The sequence below is a fragment of the Ambystoma mexicanum genome, chromosome 1q (genome assembly GCF_040938575.1).
Source record: "Ambystoma mexicanum isolate Mex_15411 chromosome 1q, UKY_AmexF1_1, whole genome shotgun sequence".
In the NCBI taxonomy this organism is placed as follows: Eukaryota; Metazoa; Chordata; class Amphibia; order Caudata; family Ambystomatidae; genus Ambystoma; species Ambystoma mexicanum.
Genome location: NC_090922.1, coordinates 179,864,455 through 179,884,098, shown reverse-complemented (window position 1 = coordinate 179,884,098; position 19,644 = coordinate 179,864,455). Strand labels below are relative to the sequence as shown.

At 46.8% G+C, this 19,644-nt stretch overlaps 1 protein-coding gene across 7 annotated transcripts in view; it reads left to right on the top strand.

Moving 5' to 3' along the window:
- Positions 1-19,644, top strand: part of CDC42EP5 (CDC42 effector protein 5) — a 124,094-nt gene that overhangs the window by 23,849 nt on the left and 80,601 nt on the right. Inside the window, exon 2 of one of the 7 annotated variants that reach the window (XM_069636897.1) lies at positions 4,854-4,915. The exons of 3 other annotated variants lie outside the window; for them this stretch is intronic. The gene's annotated coding sequence lies outside the window, so the exon portion shown is untranslated. Of the gene's footprint in view, positions 1-4,853; positions 4,916-7,997; positions 8,123-8,143; positions 8,408-8,913; positions 9,052-19,644 lie in introns of those variants that run through there. 3 more of the 7 variants (XM_069636889.1, XM_069636868.1, XM_069636878.1) reach the window with 3 other exon arrangements.

The following is a 19,644-nucleotide window of genomic DNA, read 5'->3' as shown; positions in this document are numbered from 1 at the left end:
ATTAATGTAATACTATCCTTGTTATTGAAGTCACTTCAGGGTGTAGGAGTAACGTTTTCACATCTCCAAAGAGTATTCACCAGCTTTATTGATTTTGGAAAGTAATTCCAAAGTTTGCTTGACTTTTACAAACAATTGCCTTTTTAAAGAATGCTTTCCTAAAACTGATGTTAAATAAATATTTTTACTGAAACCTTGAGTGTAAGTGTTACTTGATTACTTGTATTGACATATCTCATTTGTACAGCTCACGTTTACCCCTCCCTCTTGAGATAGGCCTGGCTGCTCAGTCACACTACCAACTTTAGTACAGACCTATACCAAAATGTGGCTTACCTAATACAAAGCAGATCAGTCTTGTGTACACATAGTGTGACTGCACCAATTCTTACCTAACATTTCTGTGTTAAGAAATGCAAAGGGAAATTTTTATTCTAAAAGCACACACACAGCACCAGTTCACTCCTGGTTTCGGGCCTTCATGGGCAATTTAAGATTTTGCCTGTTGACATTGGCTGGTAATGCCCACCTGCCATTTTATGTACTTTGAAATGATAAGTGTCCGTATTGTGTCCCGATCGCATCTGCTGTAGGTGGCCTTTCACAAGTGTGCCATTAATACCCACGGTTCGCGATGCCTTTTTGTGCATCTCGCAACTGGCTGCCGGTGCTTTTCTGAAAGGTCTGTGCAGATCGCAATTGGGGCTGAGGGTTCCTTCCTCAGTAGTGTCTTTATGTGGGCATTTTGTAGTGCAAGTGTAGCAAGAGCACTGAGAATATCCAGAGCGGGCATGTGAACTAGAGGAGCACTGTGTGTGTCAGTGTGCGTGCTATTACAGCAGTCAACCAGCGACAAGATATGATCCTTTAAAGCAGTGTTTTCTGCAGAGATGGAGCCACTCTGATGTGTCGAGGGCAGTGTGTCCCTTTCAGGCCAGAAGAAAGAAAACAGGCTGAGCCAAAGCCAGCAGACACGCGAGTGACGGCTGGGGAGAGGACAGCAGATCAGATAACCGAGCCCCCTGCTTCCCTCAGTGAAGCTGGGGTCTCGGCCGGGGAACCCTTGTCAGGGTCGAGCTACCCACTAAGACCCCAATTTGAATTTCACCAATTGGCGGCCGGGCGGGCCCGATTGTTGAAATTCAAATTGGGGTCTTTTTTTCACTGTGCCCTCACTCCCTCAGGCAGGTGGTAGGGCTTGTCTTTTCACCTGGCTGCGCATGCACGCGTACGCATGCAGTAGCAATGGCAAGCCCTGGACCCTTACTGCTGACTCTTACCCCAGTGCAGCTGTCCTGTGTGCACCTTTATGGTGTTTTCTTCACTGCATTTGCCGTGCCCGTAGATGGCCCCGGCGGCAGCATTGTGGCCCTGTGTGTGTGCCGTGTAGGCGGATGCCAAGCAGCACTGTAGAGGGAGCAGCCCAGGTGCGTACAGGGGGCAAAATGGGGGGCACTGGATTTCAGAGGAGAGGCCTGTGCCCTCCCTGGCCTCACCCTAGCGATGCCACTGGCTGGAGGTCATTCTACCACCCTACTGGAAAAAAACAGCCATATTACAGGCGCCGGTAATACTGGCAAACGCCCCCATGGATTCCTAAGACTCCATGGAATGGGGAGTTACCAACGACACCAGCACTCGTAATCCGGTGGACATTCCACTGGACAGTATGCCGGTATTGGTATTCCAGTTTGCAGGTATCCTGAGGGATTTACCACCAGGATACCGGCAAACTTGTAATGGGGCTGTCTCCTCTCTTGACCCCCTCCTTGACAGTCTCTCTTCCTAGTTCCGATACCCTGTGCACTATGACATCTGAACGCCCACTACCCCCAAGACTGTGATACATCACATCCTATTGCGATCAGAGGCAACCAAAATGGAAGACGGTGCCTCATAAAAAAACACCACATCACCATACATTTATGCTTTGTTGGCATGAATAAAGAGTACGTGTATTGTGAATGCTGAGCCTTACAGTATCCTATGTTTATTGAAAATAATTTTATAGACGGGGTACCTGATTCAGTCGGATTTGGTCCAGAGACCTGATTAAGGCCTCCGTGTCTGCCTTGTGTCAGATGCCAAAGTATTGTCCTGGGCTTTTATGCACCTCGTGTTTGGCTATTAGTTGCCACTTCACCACCATCTAAAAGCCCAAACTATTGTATTGGAGTACAAATAGGAAGGCGATGGGATACAAGGGGAGACACGAAGCCTGTGTTTTTTTTTGTTGGTTATTTACCCACTCATCGCCAGACTAATCCCTATGGCCATTTGCACTGGCTACCCGTCCCTCTCCATCCGAAATGCACCCTCCTGGGATCTCCCTGAACACTCATGTAGTAATATCAACATTCAACTGTAGGTAGGGATTTGTGGTAGTGTGTTCAGGTTTTGAAAGTTTTGGATTCAAGTTTGGTTAGGTTTTGTTAATTGTTATTATAAGTATTATACAATTTGAATGCATATCTCTGGTGTAATGGATATGTACATGTTACTTTTCTCTTGTATGTTTTACTATGTTTTACTTTCAAAATGATAAATAAAGTGAATTACACATTTCTATTTGTAAACGTTTTTCTTTATACGGCCTGGCAGCGTTGCTTCTAAGCAATCGTTTGCGAGTTAATGGCTTAGCTCTCGCTGTAAATGATCTCCTGGTGTAATACAATTTCTTATCCAAGTGTGCCTTCAGTCATTTCATTTATAATAATTTGTGTGCCTTGCATTGACGTTCTATTAAAATTGAGCACTGGCAAAGCTAACAATTGTGGTCTGTGTGTACACACACTCACACTCTCCCCCCCTACCCCCCCCATTTTCCAGCTGTTTCCATTTTATGGCCACGCATTTGCCCTCATATGGGCCAGACAGTGCCATTATGTCAATGCCTGCCACATGCCTATCCCATACTTGCACAAAAGCCAAAATTGTTGATATTCAGGGTTTCTTAGCATCCCCCCTCCCCCTGGTACATCGCAAGTGTAGTTATGGGATTCGCCTAGAGGGGTAGGAGAGGTACATCTCCTTCACAACATTCCCCCCTTTCGTTACTCGATTCCTCTGCATATTTGCGCTCATTTTCTCTTTTTACTGCGGCCTCATAAGGTGAGGTTCCTTTTATTGGTATCCAAGCTCTGCATACTGATCACAAAATGTATCCTGCCCATGCATACTCTTCGGGTGTGCATGTCATATAAATGAATCCCCTGTCCCCAGCTAGATCTAACCAAACTTCTTTTATCATTTTCAGGGTCAGGGTGTGGGACAATGATGGTGTGGTATAGGCGATCAACTTCGTCTTCATAGTAAACAGGGAGCATTTGGGGAATATGATCAGTTTGTACTTCAATTTTTTTTGTATTACGAGGTACCTTTTGAAACAATCATCATTGGCACACCATCAGAGTCTCACTTGGCACGTGCAGAAGATATCAAGGATGAACATAACTGGTAAGAGCATCTTCATGATTGCTCCTAACCAGGAGGGGGCCCAGTCGAAGGTGAGGTCGAACCAGTCCCCCCCCTTGTATGCCTCCGTCTTTTTTCATGCGAACTCCTAGGCCATGTACTGCTTCGATGATGTGAATAATTGACCCGTTCTCTGCGTCTTCTGTGGGCACGAATGTACAACATGAATCGCAAAAGTGTCAAATTTATGCACATACAATAGTCATATAACAGCCCCCAATTGACAAAATGCATTCAGACTTTCCAAAAACATGTATATCTAGATCTATAATCTTTTTGAAAACCTTTGTGTAGATTCGTCAAATGGCACCTCATTTATAAATAAGCCTTTACATTGTTTTGGGCCCCCCCCTTTAATTTTGCTCCCTCTTGATTGAATCCCACCAAACTTTGTGCACTCATTTGGAATCAGGTCGAGAATATAATTGCAAAGTTTCATGCAGTTTCATTAAGTGGCGCCAAAGTTATAAGCCATCCAAGAACTGCTTTTCACCAACACTGTAATGCAGAGGTGTCCGTGAACATCCGGACTGTTCGCAGACTTTATGCCGAAAGCCCCCTGTTTTTTTGTTTCTAGCAACCATATCCCATCCCATTCTCATCACCCCTCACGTCCCCAGAGATTATTTAATATGTTTGACAAGTGCAATGTTGTGTTTTTTATTGTTTTTACTACGATGTCCCCGGACATCGGCCGCTGTCCGCGAATCCAAGATGGCGGCATTTCCAAAAATCTAACGCAATTCACGCTTTTCACCATCCAATCAGTGAGCGCGTCCGATGTTCGTGGACACCACGTTGCTTTCTAAGCCAATCAGAGCCTTGCCTGCGGACCTAACGGGGAAATGGTTCCGCGGACCAAACCCAGATATCAGTAATTTTTTTGGACCTACATTTTGGTAGTTTAAAGACTACTGGACGGATTTCCACCAAATTTACAAAATCACGCAGTCTGGACCAAGCCGCCTCTCTTGCCGTGAATTTGGTGAAAATCCATCTAGCGGTTTGGGCTGTAGGCGTGAGCAAAGTTTTTCTCCATTCAGTCTATGAATTTGGGACTCCCCGTCCCCCTATAACTTTGCCCCCACTTGACGAAACATTACCAAACTTTGCAAAAAAAAAATCTGAGCGGGTCTTATATTTCTTTCGCAGGGTTTGGTGAGGATTCGTGGAGGGGGAGTGAGGGTATAAGCTGCCCAAAAAGAGGTCTTCCTACGGGTTTAGCAACTTCCATAACTACACACCCGCTACCGCGGGCCGTGTAATATATACCTGTGTTGAGTAAATAAACGGCTTATAATGAGCCTTTTATAATCACAGTTATTAGCTGTTATTTGTCTTATTTTTTGCCTGTCTGAGTTCAACCGTTTATTTTGCAGGAGGGGCCAGGGACAGGCAAGTCTAAGGTATTCCCCTACATGGCCAGATAAAAGCACAACAGGTGGGTGACAAAAAACAAAAGATGGTTGCGGTGTTGGTTTAGCGAAAGATGCTGCAGACGATGTGGATGAGAAAGAGAGTTCACCAATATTTGATTGCCTGTTTCCGGATACAAAATAGGCGAATTTGATAGATTCATAACTGACTTGTTTGCTTTATCATCCACCTGTGTTTCAATTACAGTATTGAATACTAGTGGGGCAGACTGCGGAAAACTGGCAGCATTGGGTTTTAATGTTGCTGGGTCTAAAGGCTGAGGGTCAAAGAGAGGCACATCCAGACTAATGTCTAATGGTGACCCCGATTGAACGACTTGTGAATAAAGTAAAGGAATAGTGGATGAGTGGACTGTCTGATCGACTTGTGCGAATTTGCCGGCGACACAGCCTCTGGTGTTGTGTAGAATTCCAATTCACTGTCAGTCAAAATGGTTGTGGCACACGCTAGCAAAGCAGTATCTGAAAGAGGTTGAAGCAAGTCCAAATTTGTGGGCAAATTTATATTAGCGGCGCTTGGTGTGGTCTTGGAGCCCATAGGTGGTAAAATGAAAGAAGTGATGTCTTGCAATCTAACAGTTGCCAGGGAAGCAGGCCCGCTGTTGGTTGTTGGGCAGAAATGGTGAATATCTGGCTCTGAAAATTTGGGCCGCTTCATCTGAATGCGTGATAAATTTGTTATTAATTTTTTCAATCCCTTTTACGGGAGGTAATAGCGTTGAGCGGCTGACGGAGCAGCCTGTTTTAAAAGGCATGTTTGATGTTAGAGTATAGGCGGCCATGTTTTCAGATGCAGTATATGCACAAAATGAGCACCAGTGGATTATAATAATCAACAGGAAAAACGATGGTTAACAAAAAAGAGGAGACAATGCACCCAGCACCGCTATACTGCAGAACAGCACTCGCCGGATGCGCGCGGCGTTCTGTTGATAAGGACACTGGAAAAAAGTGGTGTGGCTTGAGCACTGCAAACAAAAGAAATTATTATTAAAGTTCATGTTCTAGATGTAGGAAAGTCCAAAGTCTTATATGCTACACCTTAGAGCATACTGTTAGTGTGGGTCCACAGGAAAATGGAGATTTGCTTTTATCCGGCAAGAGAAAAGCGGTATCAAGCACACAAGAGAAGTTAATCCAGGCAGTAAGGCAGTCCCGCGTAACAGCACTCGCCGGAAGCACTCTCCCGAATGTGGGGTTGTATTTTGAATAAAGGGGAAGCAGGGAGAATAGGGCAGGCAGGGATATTTTAACTAATTTGTTGTCTTCACAAATGAAAGATTCCTCTGGGACTCTAGTGAATTAAATCCATGGTGAATGCGTACTCTGGGTGAATTAAATGCATAGATACATATGTTGAAGTGTTTTACAAAAGTCTCTCTTTCCATACTCTGGCATTGAAAACGGTAGTGTCGATCATTTTGTATCATTGCCTTTTATGAAGAAACGATCTGTTTATCTTGAAATGGTTTCTATTATTTCAGTGTTGTTCCAAAAGTAGAGGGAAGCTGTAAGGAATCAATTCTGTAGAATTGGGGGTCCCAAATTCATAAAATGAACTTTCTTAAATAAAGGAGAATTGTGCGTAGCAAAGGAGAATTGTGCGTAGCTGGTTTGGGGTGGGTGACAAATGACCCTGAATTAGATATTGCCCAATTAGAACATCCTACAGCTACCTAGAGATATGCACACAATGCTTGGGCTGAAATGCGGGCCCCAAAAAATGGGCGCCTTACTGTGCTGCAGGAATTTCCCTTCAGCCCCTGAGTAGTGTCAAAGATTAGATGTACACTGTATATATATCTTTCATGTGACTCCACACGTGCCTGTCATGGGCAGTGATTTCCGCCCTCTGCTTTCATTACCTCCCTCCAGGCTCTGGCCTCTGTCTCCTCCTCCCCTTTACATGTACAGTAAGTACAGTGCTGACAAAATACACTGTGTGAGAAACAGCAAGTCCTGGGTGTTCCACTAACCACAGTTTGAATGCTGGTATTTTTATGCTTTGGTTTATAATCGGAACTAAATAACCTTGACACCCAAAATGGAAAGTGTTGTAAAAAACCCAGATTGGCTGAAGGTGTTGCACACTGCACAGGGCTGCCATGCCTTATGCCATTCTGCAGATGTTCCTCCTGTCCTCCTTTTTCATTCAGTTCTGGGACTTGAGTCCTGCAGTACTGGCCATTGGCCGGATTTTCCCGTGTCCGGGAAAACTATTTGTGCCCATTAATGTAACCGATCTGCTTTAGGTCCAGGGAGTTAGGGGGCAGAGTCGAACTGGGATCAGCAGGACCAGACCCCAGTGACTTAACCACCAGAATACAGGAACTACTGGTCAGAAGACTTGTGAATATTCTTGTCAGGAGTGTTCACTGCAGAAAATATTCAAGAACAGCTTTGCACAATTAAAAGATGTGCACCTTTTCTAATTTGTTTGCAACATTACAGGAAATTCATCCTTTCTTTAATAATGCATTCATAAATCTCCTGAAATGTAAATGTTTATTTGGGGGGGTGGGTGAAATCGAGTTCCCCCTCACCTTAACTCCTTAACTTAGAACCTCTAAGCCTGCTCCTAGCCACCCCGCCCTCCTTCCCGCACCTCATTGGTGGGATGCCACAGGTAATAATTTCCAGCACTGGAGTCATGGATTTATAATGAGAAAAGCAAAACTACAAGTCCCAGAATGCAAGAAGAAACCAGAACTGAATAAGCATCTGCAGAGTGGGATTTCTGTTGCCCTGTGTTTATGTCCCGGCGCCTTCCAAATAAATAAAAATATATCATATGGCACATATGGGCCACTTTATTGCTATGCCTGTGTCGCAGTGTGTGCTGGTTGCTTACTGTGCGGGAAAGTGTGCTGCCCTTCGCTTGCGCTACGTTTCCCTTTATCTCCCGTGTGTCCTATCTGTGGCCGCCTTGCTGTACCTGTTTTGGTTACCTTGTGCCTGCCTGCCCCCTGGCTGGCTGTCTCTGCCTCTGCCCCCTGGCTGGCTGTCTCTGCCCTCTGGCTGGCTGTCTCTTTCTCTCTCTCTCTCTCTTCCTGTTCCAGGTAAGAGGATCCGCCGGCCCCGCCTCCTGCTCATTCCCAGGCGTCAGGACAGGACAGCACTGCGCTCTGATTGAACGGGCCCCCTGCAGCGACCCCCAAAGGGATCAGAGGGGCACCGAGACAGGGGTGGACACTGTTGCAGACTGCCCCCAGGTCATTATCAAAAAAAGGGAGATTAGAAACCCCGCAGTGAAGTGGGGGGCAGGGGGGTTGAGGGTCGAGAGGGGAGGAGACGTAAAGTAGGGAAAGGAGGGGCAAAAGCGGGAGAAGAGGAGAGCGGAGGAAGGAGGCTGTATTGAGGGCAGAGCTGAAGGAAGAGCAGGACCGTCCGCACGTCGCAGGCAGATCCCGGACAGGCAGAGTTCTGGCAGCGTCAGGAAGCAGGTTCCTGGAAGGGGAGACTGGCCTCGCCCGCAAGAGAGCAGGCACCTTCACCAGGTGAGCTATCCCGCCGCTTATATCGCCCCGTTTACTGCTGCTGGCAACGCGGCTCAGCTAACCTGGCCGACCCGTTTGTGGGGGCCATGGCAGAGCCCGCGCCGAGAACTGGAGCACGGCCAGGCTTCTACCGTTTGAATGGCATTTCGTGTGTCAGCATGCTACACACCGCACACCTAGCTTTCGAGACACAATCTCACTCGTGGAGGGCAAACTCCTCGGGAAAGAAAGTCCATTTTCCGGACCAAGTGTACGTTTTGTGGTTGTGAACCCTGGGCAGTGCTTCTTTGGTGCTGGTCGGTTTGTAGAGGGGGCAAGGGCGAGTGTGGGGAGGGCGGTAGCTCGCTGATTGCACACACACGCTCGGTACGCGAGCCGGGAAACTAATAGGCTTAAATGTCAGAAACGGACCCTCCCCCGGCCCCTTTCCAACTCCTTCTGCGCCACTCCCTCCCCCCTGCCCAATTCCTTTCTGCTATTGCGAAATAAACGACGTGGTCTCCAGCTTTACAGTTGTGCCCCGCTCATTCAAGAGGAGCTCGCATTAGGGCACAGGAGAGCGCCAGGGAATTTAACACCGGGCCACGGAACTCGACTTGCGCCCCCCCAGGCGTGTGTGGCGGCATCGAGTGCGGAGTAGCCGGGTACATATTGCTGCCAACTGCCTGCCTGTGTGTTAGTTATGACAGAGTGCCGCAGTGGACCGATTGCATCTTTCTGATGGCAAGGCGTGGATGGGTACATGCATGTTACTACTTAATTGTACTGGTGGCCCGCTAATGATCGAAGGTAAACGGGAGCTCCTGGCGCACAGTGCTCATTGCCGCACACTTTGAGGTATTGATAGTGATGTGCTGCTCAGGGGTAGTGATAGAGGGGTATATGAAGGTCATTTATGCGCTGCATTACTCCCTGGGTGCACAGTGGTACTTGCTGGATTCAAAGAGCTGGGCACTGAAAGTTGGGTACAGAGGGTAATAATTGCTAGGCACTAGTGGCGCTGACTGCTGGGGACCGATTTCTAGGTACTGAGGCGCTAGCTGCTGGTGACCGATTGCTAGGCACTATAGTGGCACTGACTGTTGGGGACCGATTCCTAGCACTATAGTTGCACTGACTGCTGGGGACTGATTGCTAGGCACTAGGCACTAGCTGGGCTTTGACTCCCTGCTTTCAGCCACACAGCTCCATGGATATGTTTGGACCAGGAGTTCAGGGAGTGCCACGGGGTGACACTTTCATTACTGCCTGATCCAAAGTGGTAAACCTTTATCTTCTGATGTGCATGAATAACGAGGTGCATTTATTACAAACCCCTCTAGAATGCAAAAGGCCCCCGAAAAAAAAATTGTGCTACTTACTTTAAAAAAAATAGTGAGTAAAATACTCCCACTTTAACATCTTATATGGAGCACTGATTGATTAGATTTGCTGGCTGCTGGTTGCTAGCTACTGGCGGCACTAGCTGCCGGGGGCGGATTGCTATCTGCTCGCTAGTTGCTAGCTACTGGCTGCGCTGGCTGCTGGGGCGGATTGCTAGCTGCTCCCTGGTTGCTAGGTACTGGCGCTGCTGGGGGCGGATTGCTAGCTACTCGCTGGTTGCTAGCTACTGGTGGCGGATTGCTAGCTACTCGCTGGTTGCTAGCTACTGGTGGTGCTGGTTGCTGGGGGCGGATTGCTAGCTACTCGCTGGTTGCTAGCTACTTGCTGGTTGCTAGCTACTGGCGGCGCTGGCTGCTGGGGCGGAATGCTAGCTACTCGCTGGTTGCTAGCTACTGGCGGCGCTGGCTGCTGAGAGCAGATTGCTAGCTACTGGTGGGCAGTCTACTGGGTACTCAATTTTTAGGCTAGCTACTATTGTAAGTTTACCAAAAGTTTATCATTGTAGGGCACTAAAAATTGATTGTTGAACACAGGAATAATCAGAACTGGATACAGAAAGGCTGTCATTATTAGCTGCTGGGTAAGGTCATGATAGTGATGGGTGATGGCTGAGGACTGGATGCCGGGCAATGGAATTTTCTTTGAAATAAAGGATGCAGATTACTACTCTGTGGTGGGGCCTAGATAGGCACGCAAGGATATTTATTCACAGGCTTCAAAGTTACTTCTAACTAGTTACTTATGGGTGGGTTCTAATCTGGAATGTATTACAGATGCTGGACATTGTGGATGCTGGGTGACACAGGGCCCTGCTGCTGAATGCTATCCGAAAGGTAACTGACACCAGCATCCTGACAGTTGTATGGTTGTTAAGTACCGGAGCATGTGGTTTGGGTACTAACAGATGGTACTCCATAGAAGTAGGTGGATTGCCGGATACTGCTGATGGACCCTCCACGTTGTTGAAGTCGTGTTACTGATTTCTCTGTCCTGAAGAGCACTGATTACTGGGTACTGGAGGGTACTGCTGGCAGTGTGGTGAAGGTAGCTGGGTACTTGCCACCAGCTGCATTGACAACACCTGGGTGCTGACAGAGGACCACACCAGTGTACTGATGGCGGAGTACTGGTCGCCAAGCACTGAAGGGTCCCCAGTGGCGGTGTGTTCTCAAGAGTAATTTAGCCTTGCCGGGTACTTTAAAGTGTTGGGCAGGGTTGGACCGGGGCATACACTTGTCTGGCACCAATGAAAAGGTGGCCCACAGTTGCAAATGGCAATTTAATTCCTTTAGTGAAATACTGTTTGAAAAGTACCCACGGGGGAAGTTTTTTGATAAAATATGATGCAAATTATGCATTTTCAAGAAAATTAATTCAGCAACACTAGTCAAAACTATTAGCTGCATAGTGAAGTAACTCATCGAACTGGCCCACATTGGCTAAAACAGTGGCCCACTTTGACCCCAAACAAAACGGGCCCACACCAGCATTTTGAGTTTTTTGGTTCGGGCATTGCTCTATAGGCCAGTACGAGCCTCCTGTTGGGTGCTATATGCTGTGTGTGGCCTGTGGGGTGCTTTGTTTGGACGGTCTGGGGAGCTAGGTCTTGCCTGCCATGGGATACGGATAGCTGTGTATTGAAGGGTGTTTTCCCGTGTGTATTGACGGGCTTTGTTGCTGTGTATAGAACGACTCCGATAACCCGCCGTTCATGCTCGGCGCGGATTGTTTTGTACCGAGGGCCTGTCACCTATTGGGACGGCTGCTTATTGCGATGAGAGAGTTAAGAATGTGCTGTTTCAGTCCTAGAATGTATTTGCGCACAAGCGGCGCTGGGTCTGTAGAATTGATGGTAAAATGGCCCGTGGTAAATAGCTTTAAAGAAGATTTTATAATGGTCCCTTTTTAATTTAAAGATAACAAAATTATACTTCCATTGAGATCCCATTCGTGTCGTCTCACACCTGAGGCGGTCGTTTCCCTTGTGCAGTTAAAACGCAGAGCAGGAGGTTTTGTATGGGCGAGCTGCAGGCCACTAAAGTATTAGTCGCTGTGCTCTGCCAATATTTATGTTGAAAGCATTTTGGAAAAGCGCGGGTTTGCTATGTAAAAGGCCAGTCGCGCTACATTATTCGCGTGGCTATTTTTAACTCGCGCATTGTAATTTCTAAATTCCAGGCATTTCTTACATAGCTCAGGTTTGCGGACCTTTGGTGACGTGTACGCGTTACTATATCAGTTGCACTAGAATGGCCGTGCCACGGCAGCCGAACACTGCACCCTACGTTCCCGTGCTGAGCATTTCTTCCAGAAATCCTGCAGCACGCAGAACGACGTCACAAAGAAATGTGCCAGACGGCGGGCGGGGACGGTGAACGTTCTGCTTTCTGGTACTTGTGTGTGCAGTGCACATCTGCCGTTGGTTTGGCTCCAAATGGGACATTACATAACACGAGCGGCATGTACATCTCTGATCCGAGGATGTGTGGAATGCGGGATAACTTGCTGTCCAACTCCTAACTGAAATCCTACTGTCTCTCAGTCCAAAAGAGACCTGAAAAGATCATCCGACGCCGTGGTTAATTTTGGTTCTTTATTAGCGGAGCTCCCCAGAGCCCAACATCACTGCTCAGGCCGATCTCCAACCGTCACCCTCCACTGGTCACGCGGCTCCTACCCCGTAACATCTGTCCGCGAGACCAGCGCGTGAGCAACGTTCCAAACCACAGCTCTACACATCTTTCCCCTTACACATAATAATAATAATAATAATCTCAACATATATAATAATAACTGATCCTACTAAAACCTAAAGTATTCTTTTTTATAGAAATATGAATACATACCTAATCCTAAACCTAAATTAGAACATTCAAATGTAGATTTCTTCTCTGTAGAATTCTCAGTTTCTGTTTCATAATCTCTCATCCACACAGGCTTTGACCTATGCCTATGTAAACTATCTTCATTCACTCTTACCTCTGTATCCTTCTTTCCCATTTCCCCTTCCATCATTCTCCCTTTCACTTCCTCTTCACTTACTCTTTTTTTCCACATTCTCTCTACTTTCCTTCACTGTATCTTCGCTCTCCGTCCTTGCTCTTGCCAACCTTCCGTTTGACCAAACTTCACCTCCCTCCAGGACCACCACATTGCTTTTAACCGCACATATCTTTTTAGGACCTAAAAACTTACTTTCTACACACTTATTCACCAACCTGGGATTTTTAACATACACCATCTCCCCAACCTTCCACTCTTGTTCTTTTACTCTCATCTTGTCATCAAACAGTTCCTTGTTCCTTTCCTGATTCACTTTAATTAATCTCATTATTTGATCACGATCCACACTGACCACCTTGGCCATCCCCAGCCATCCTGGACACAGTCTCGTACCAGGTTCACTACCTTTCATTGACACAAATGGAGATACACCAGTTACTGAGTGTGGCGTAGTGACATAACTCCATGTTAACATCTTCAACACCTCCCTCCATGGTTGTTTAGACTTCATTGCCAGTTGTAGGCCCCCTTTTAGATACCTATTGATTCTTTCCACCAGACCATTCGCCTTGGGATTATACAGTGCAGTCCTTGTGTGTTTTATGCTGTAACCCGCCAGAAAGCTCTTCATTGCCGCAGACACAAACTGTACCCCATTATCGGACACAATTTCCTCTGGCACCCCTTCCTTAAGAAATACTTTTTCCAAGAAACCAATCAACTCCTTAGTCGTCACCTCCTTCACTACTTCCCATTCGAACCATTTAGAATGGAAGTCTACTACCACCAATATAAATTTATATCCTTCTCCCAGGCCCGTCACTGGGCCCATAATGTCCACTGCCAATTTGTTCCAAGGTTGATCTGGTACCACATTAGGTATTAATGGGGCCTCTCTTACCACTCTGCACTTGTCACTAGTTTGACAACTCCAACAATCCTTAACATAACTTTCAGCACTTTTGTCAATTCCCGGCCACCAATAGTTTTGCCTCAACTTCCTTTTCATGGCAGCTTCCCCTGGATGGCCTTGATGTGCCAATTTCATCAATACCACTCTAATGGTTTGAGGGGGAACCAAACACCTACCCCTCCTCAATCTGCCTTCACACAAATTCAATTCCTCTCTTATCTCCCACCATGTATTGAATTTATTTTCCAGCACCTTTTTTTCAGGCCACCCCTTCACTGTCCATTCCTTTATACGTTTGAGGTCCTCATCTGACTCTTCTTCACGTGTCCACTCTTCTCTACTGACTGCACTTTGTATTTGCGCCACCACTGACTCCTCTTCTACCTCTTTCTCTTCTGCCCTGTCACTTTCCCTTGGTAACCTGGACAGGCAGTCCGCCACCACATTTCGCTTCCCCGGTAAGTAGCTCACATCAAAGTTAAAACTCTGAAGTCCTAAGCCCCACCTGCTTATTCTTGGAGAACCCAACGCCCACCTTCCACTTTCAAAAAGCTGCACCATGGGTTTGTGGTCCGACCTAACCACGAATCTTCTTCCCCACAAGAAATACCTAAAATGATTTACCGCCCAGAACATAGCTAAAGTTTCCCTTTCAATGACAGAATATTTACACTCCGCCCCTCTTAGCATCCTAGGCGCAAATGCAATAACTCTTTCTGTATTATCTTTGTCATACTGCACCAACGTTGCCCCCAATCCCAACATACTAGCATCAACCACCAACACACTTCTATCCTTGGGGTCAAATCTTCCTATAGATGGTGCTTCACTCACTGCTTTCTTAATACACTCAAATGCCTCCTCACATTCTTTTGACCATTCAAATCTCACACCTTTCTTAAGTAACACTCTTAGAGGAGTTGATACTTTGGCAAATTCCTTCACAAATCTGTGATAATACTCGGCCAACCCTAAAAACGATTTGACCTGTTCTTTATCCCTTTGCACCGGTGCATCCCTCAAAGCTTCCACTAGATTCTTCTTTGGTCTCACTCCCTGCTCATCAATTTCATGTCCTAGATACTCCACACTTTTCACTGATATCTTACATTTACTCCTTTTCACCGTCAGCCCCACCTCCCCCAATCTGTTCAACACCTGTTTCAACACTTCATCATGTTCTTTAGGGGAACTAGCATATATCAACACATCATCTTGGAACACAATAATGTTTTTCACTCCATCCAGTACTGTCTCCATCACCCTTTGAAATACCGCCGCCGCCGAAGCGAGTCCAAATGGCATCCTACAGTACTTATATGTTCCAAATATCGTTATAAATGCTGTCAAATGTTGACACTCTTCCGTCAATGGAATTTGATGATACGCCTGAGAAAGATCAATTACTGAAAATACTTTGGCATTGTTCAACACAGATAACTTATCACCAATTATCGGTAAAGGATGTCTATCCACCCGGATGCTCCTGTTTAAGATCTCTCAAGTCTACACAAAGTCTGATGTCTCCACTCGCCTTTGCAGCTACCACCACCGGTGACAACCATTCCGAGCTTTCACTTCTTTCTATTATTCCTCTTTGAAGCAATGACTCCACCTCCCCCTTCAGTTTCTCACTTAATTCATGGGGTACTGGCCTCACCTTATGCACCCTTGGACTTGCGCCCGGCTTCAACCGAATTTGGTGCTCGAACCCTTTCAACATACCCAACTCATCCTTAAATACCATGGGATACTCCTTCTCCCACTTGTCCTTTACTTCCGCCACATCAATCGGTCTCTCTGCATTTGCTTGGATTCTGATCCCTAATTTCCATTGCTCACTCCACCCTAGGAGTGTTGATCCTTCTTGTGTCACATATACTTCTGCTTCACAGCTTCTACCCTTATACTTTATGAAGGCCTGAAACATCCCTACCATATCAATCTTCACGTTTCCATATGCATAAGGTTCAATGTTATGTTCTTTCAACAATTTCACATCTCCCTGCATGCAACTTATAAAAGTTGCCCTTGACATTAATGTCCACGGTGAACAACTGTCCACCTTCATGGTCACCACTTTTCCATTGACCATGAATACATCCGTGGGTGCACCTCCTTGGCTTGCCACCTCAGAAATTTCTAACACATGCTTTGTCCGGTTGCATAGTTCCGACTCTTGTTCTTCTATTTGTTCTGGCACCTTTCCTCCCACATCAATGTTCTGCACTACACCTGATTCCCGACACACTCTCGCAAAATGGCCCCTCTTCTTGCACTTCAAACACGTTATATTCTTGGCAGGACAAAACATACTTGTGGAAATGTGGCGGTTACTTCCACACTTGTAACATCTTATTTCCTTGTTTGTAACAATCTTACGGAAATTCTTTACTGCAGCCACTTCTCCTTCTCGTTTGTCTCCCTTCATGGTGGACATATACTTATGAGTTTGTTCCATACTTCTCGCTGTTTCAATGGCTGATTCCAGTGATGCATCCGTTGATAATAGCCTTTCCTGTATTTTCACATTATTCGTGCATCTAACCAATTGGTCTCTTATAAGGGAGTCTGTGAGTAAACCAAATTCACATGTGTGGCTCAACGACCTTAGTGCCGCAATAAAATTCTCCACGGGTTCCTGTGGATCTGGTACCCTCTGAAAGAACCTATGTCTTTCAAACGTTATGTTCTTCTTGGCTTCAAAATGGAGTTCTAACTTTTTCTCAGCCATTGAGTATTGGTCCATTTCGCCTTGGCCTTGCTGCACAAGATTAGGCAATCCATCATAAACACTCCTGCCCTCTGTCCCTAAATTATGGAGCAGGATAGCCTCTTTTCTCGCCGCTGCAAACTTATCACCCCCTATTGCAATCAGGTACGTGTCGAACAATTTCTTCCACCTGTCCCATCTTATTGGCAGAGTTCCGAGGTCTGACAGAAATGGGGGTGGCGGTGACATACTAGCCGCAGCCATAATTGTGTATTATATTTCAATATATTCCACCTGGCTCTATATGCGCAGTTGCACAATGGCTGTATTCTTATTTCCCCAATATCTTCTTCATTTCAGACTAATTATAGTCACTACTCGTATTTCTGTTTGTCTATTTCTTCTGTAACTCCTCTCTGTACCTTGTCCAAGTCTTCCAAAAGTGTTCTCTGTGTACCTTACAGTCATGAGCCTGACACCAGCTCTTATGCAGCTTCCATCATGGGGCGTCACTTCACTTCCTTGTTAAAGACAAAATTCCCGCAAATATCACTGTCTCCTCTTAAATTGACTCCCTTAGAATCAGTCCCTTTTTTTTCTCATGCTTATTAGATTTACACTTTTCAAAAGTTCCACCAGGTGGCACTGTATTTATATTTGCCTCCTCTTCTTCCTGTTGTCCCCAGCCCCCTCTCCCCCTCCTTCCTCCTCCTCACCTCTTGTCTTCTGGGGACTGGGAACCTCGGTACCAAGCAGTTTCTACTGGTGAGGTGGTTAGGATGAAGAGTTCCGCTTCTCCGCTGCAGAGGCCGTCTCCACTGCAGCTCATATGACGCTGCCGAGACAGCCCCTCTGCAGCCGCCGCGGAGACCGTCTCCCCGCAGCGCCGCCCTCTGCTGCTGAGACCGCTTCCTTGCAGCCTCCCACACTCCTCTCTCTGCTACGCGATCATCCGTAGCCACAGGATTTATCTTTACTGAAGTTCCGACACTGACTTCTGTGTCACTGAACCACTCCAGCAGCTCCGTGGCGAGCTCCGCTCCCGCTCCTCGTCGCCATTTGAAAAGATCATCCAACGCCGTGGTTAATTTTGGTTCTTTATTAGCGGAGCTCCCCAGAGCCCAACATCACTGCTCAGGCCGATCTCCAACCGTCACCCTCCACTGGTCACGCGGCTCCTACCCCCGTAACATCAGTCCGCGAGACCAGCGCGTGAGCAACGTTCCAAACCACAGCTCTACAAGACCCGGTGCCCACCCTCCCGCTCTAAGGAAGGAACCTTCCTGCCAACTGACTCTTCGGAGTGTCTGGGGGAGACTGTGTTCCCAGGACACCATTATTCAAGCCCCGGGCCTTCCTCATATTGATATCCGGTCCCAGCGCTCATTGGTTGGATCTGCCCAATCTTATTCGTGTTCCAGAATTGCCAGAGTTCCTGTGCCGAGAACGAACCAGGACATGTAAACCTGTTCTGCGCTTGGTTCCCACTCACAAGGGGGTTTACAATCGCGCGTTGATGCCCGCTTTCGTACCACAGGAGATGTATCCAGTTGCTTCTCACTCTGGCCCCTGCCCACAAGGCCAGGCCTGCACCGAGATTCCAGGCAATGTGGTTCTGACGCTCTTGGCGCAGCATCTTTCTAGGCACAGAAATCCAGGAGGCTAAATCCGGATTAACCATAATAATCTAGGATGACCCCCCCCCCCGCCCCAATGTTTACTGTGCGGCATACACGCTTTACTGCACAGCAAGCCCACTTCCAAAACACAATGCCTTTCAACCTATATTCCATCTCTGCCATGTTTGCTGCCCGAAACCCCCTCTCGCCTACTAGCAGAGGTGGGCTGAGGACCAAAAGAAGCTTTGGAAATAATTGGTAAAGTGGCCCCATATTACACATTTTCAGCCAGTCCAAACCTTAACCTATGAGAACATTTGGAAATGGCAAACAAGAGGCCCGGGAAGTAGAGGCCTAGCGGAGCATTTCCAGAGTTCCCTACAGGCCAGGCCACCCCCGAATACTAGGCACATAAACCACCTTGGACCTAAACCTACAATGAGTTTTTGGGATTGGGTCTGGCATCTTCCAAGCTGCCCTATGTAATGCTTGGCACCTTGACCCAGTCCTGGATTTTCCCACTGCACGCCGTATCTTGTAGACATGTTTTTTTTTTTTCTCCATTGAAGGTTTGGGCTGCCAGTTGCCAGTATGCAAAGTTACTAGAGGCCTCTTGGCAGCTGTGGATATGCATTTGCTGGCTGTTATCTGACCGTATAATTCTAAACTTTAACATTTGAGTTTAAAGGTCCCTGTTGATTGCTGGTGCGCTCTCCCAGTATAAGGAAGTGAACTGCTGGTTTTACCACATTGGCAAAAGCAAAGCAGAAGTTTCCCGTTGTCCCATATCAGACGCTAATGGCTTATCCTATCACTGGCCTCCATTTCCCCATCGCCCCCTTCCCTCGCCTCCCACATTCGCTCACTCTCGCCCACTCTACACTTGGCTGCCTCAACTCCAGTGTTTGCCCCCTATTACCCTTCAACAGGCCCAGTATTTGAATCCTTTAACTCTTGCTATCGGGAGCTCTGACGCGATGAAAGCTTAGTAGCTTTCAAGTGGTCATGTAGAGTTCCCCGATGGCTCAATTTTTTTGTTTTGCCCTGCAGGGGCAATTAAACCTGCCAGTGAAAGTCTGCAGCCACTCGCCCACTCACTACATTTCTTTATCTAGGATGTTGCCACAGAATGAAGTGCCAAGGTGGGGCTGATGTTGTGCACATTTTCTCTAAGGAGGCATTGGGGTTCCCACTCTAAAGGCTTTGCCACTTTAAAGGTGCATTTGCTGGGTCAAGACAGACCTCTCCAAAAGGTGTTTGATACTCATGGACATGTTTTAAAAAGGATAAACACACACCAACGCCTGACAACCACGAATCGCAGTAAGGCCAAAACCAACCTGTGCTAAATACCCAAGCATGTTATTTGTTTTGCGAAATAAAGATTCTCGCTCTTTTTTTGCACCTGATGAACGACTTGGAACAGTCTCAGCCCGAACGTGGAATATCTTCGGTTTAAGAGCAGCCAACTTTTGTACTGTGTTCACTGATCATATGGTTGATACCGAGTTTGTTCGAACTGTACCAGTTGACAGTAACTGGTCTTTGACCGTGTATAGAGTTATAACCTTCCCCCACCCCCAATAATCTATCCAGTATTCTATTT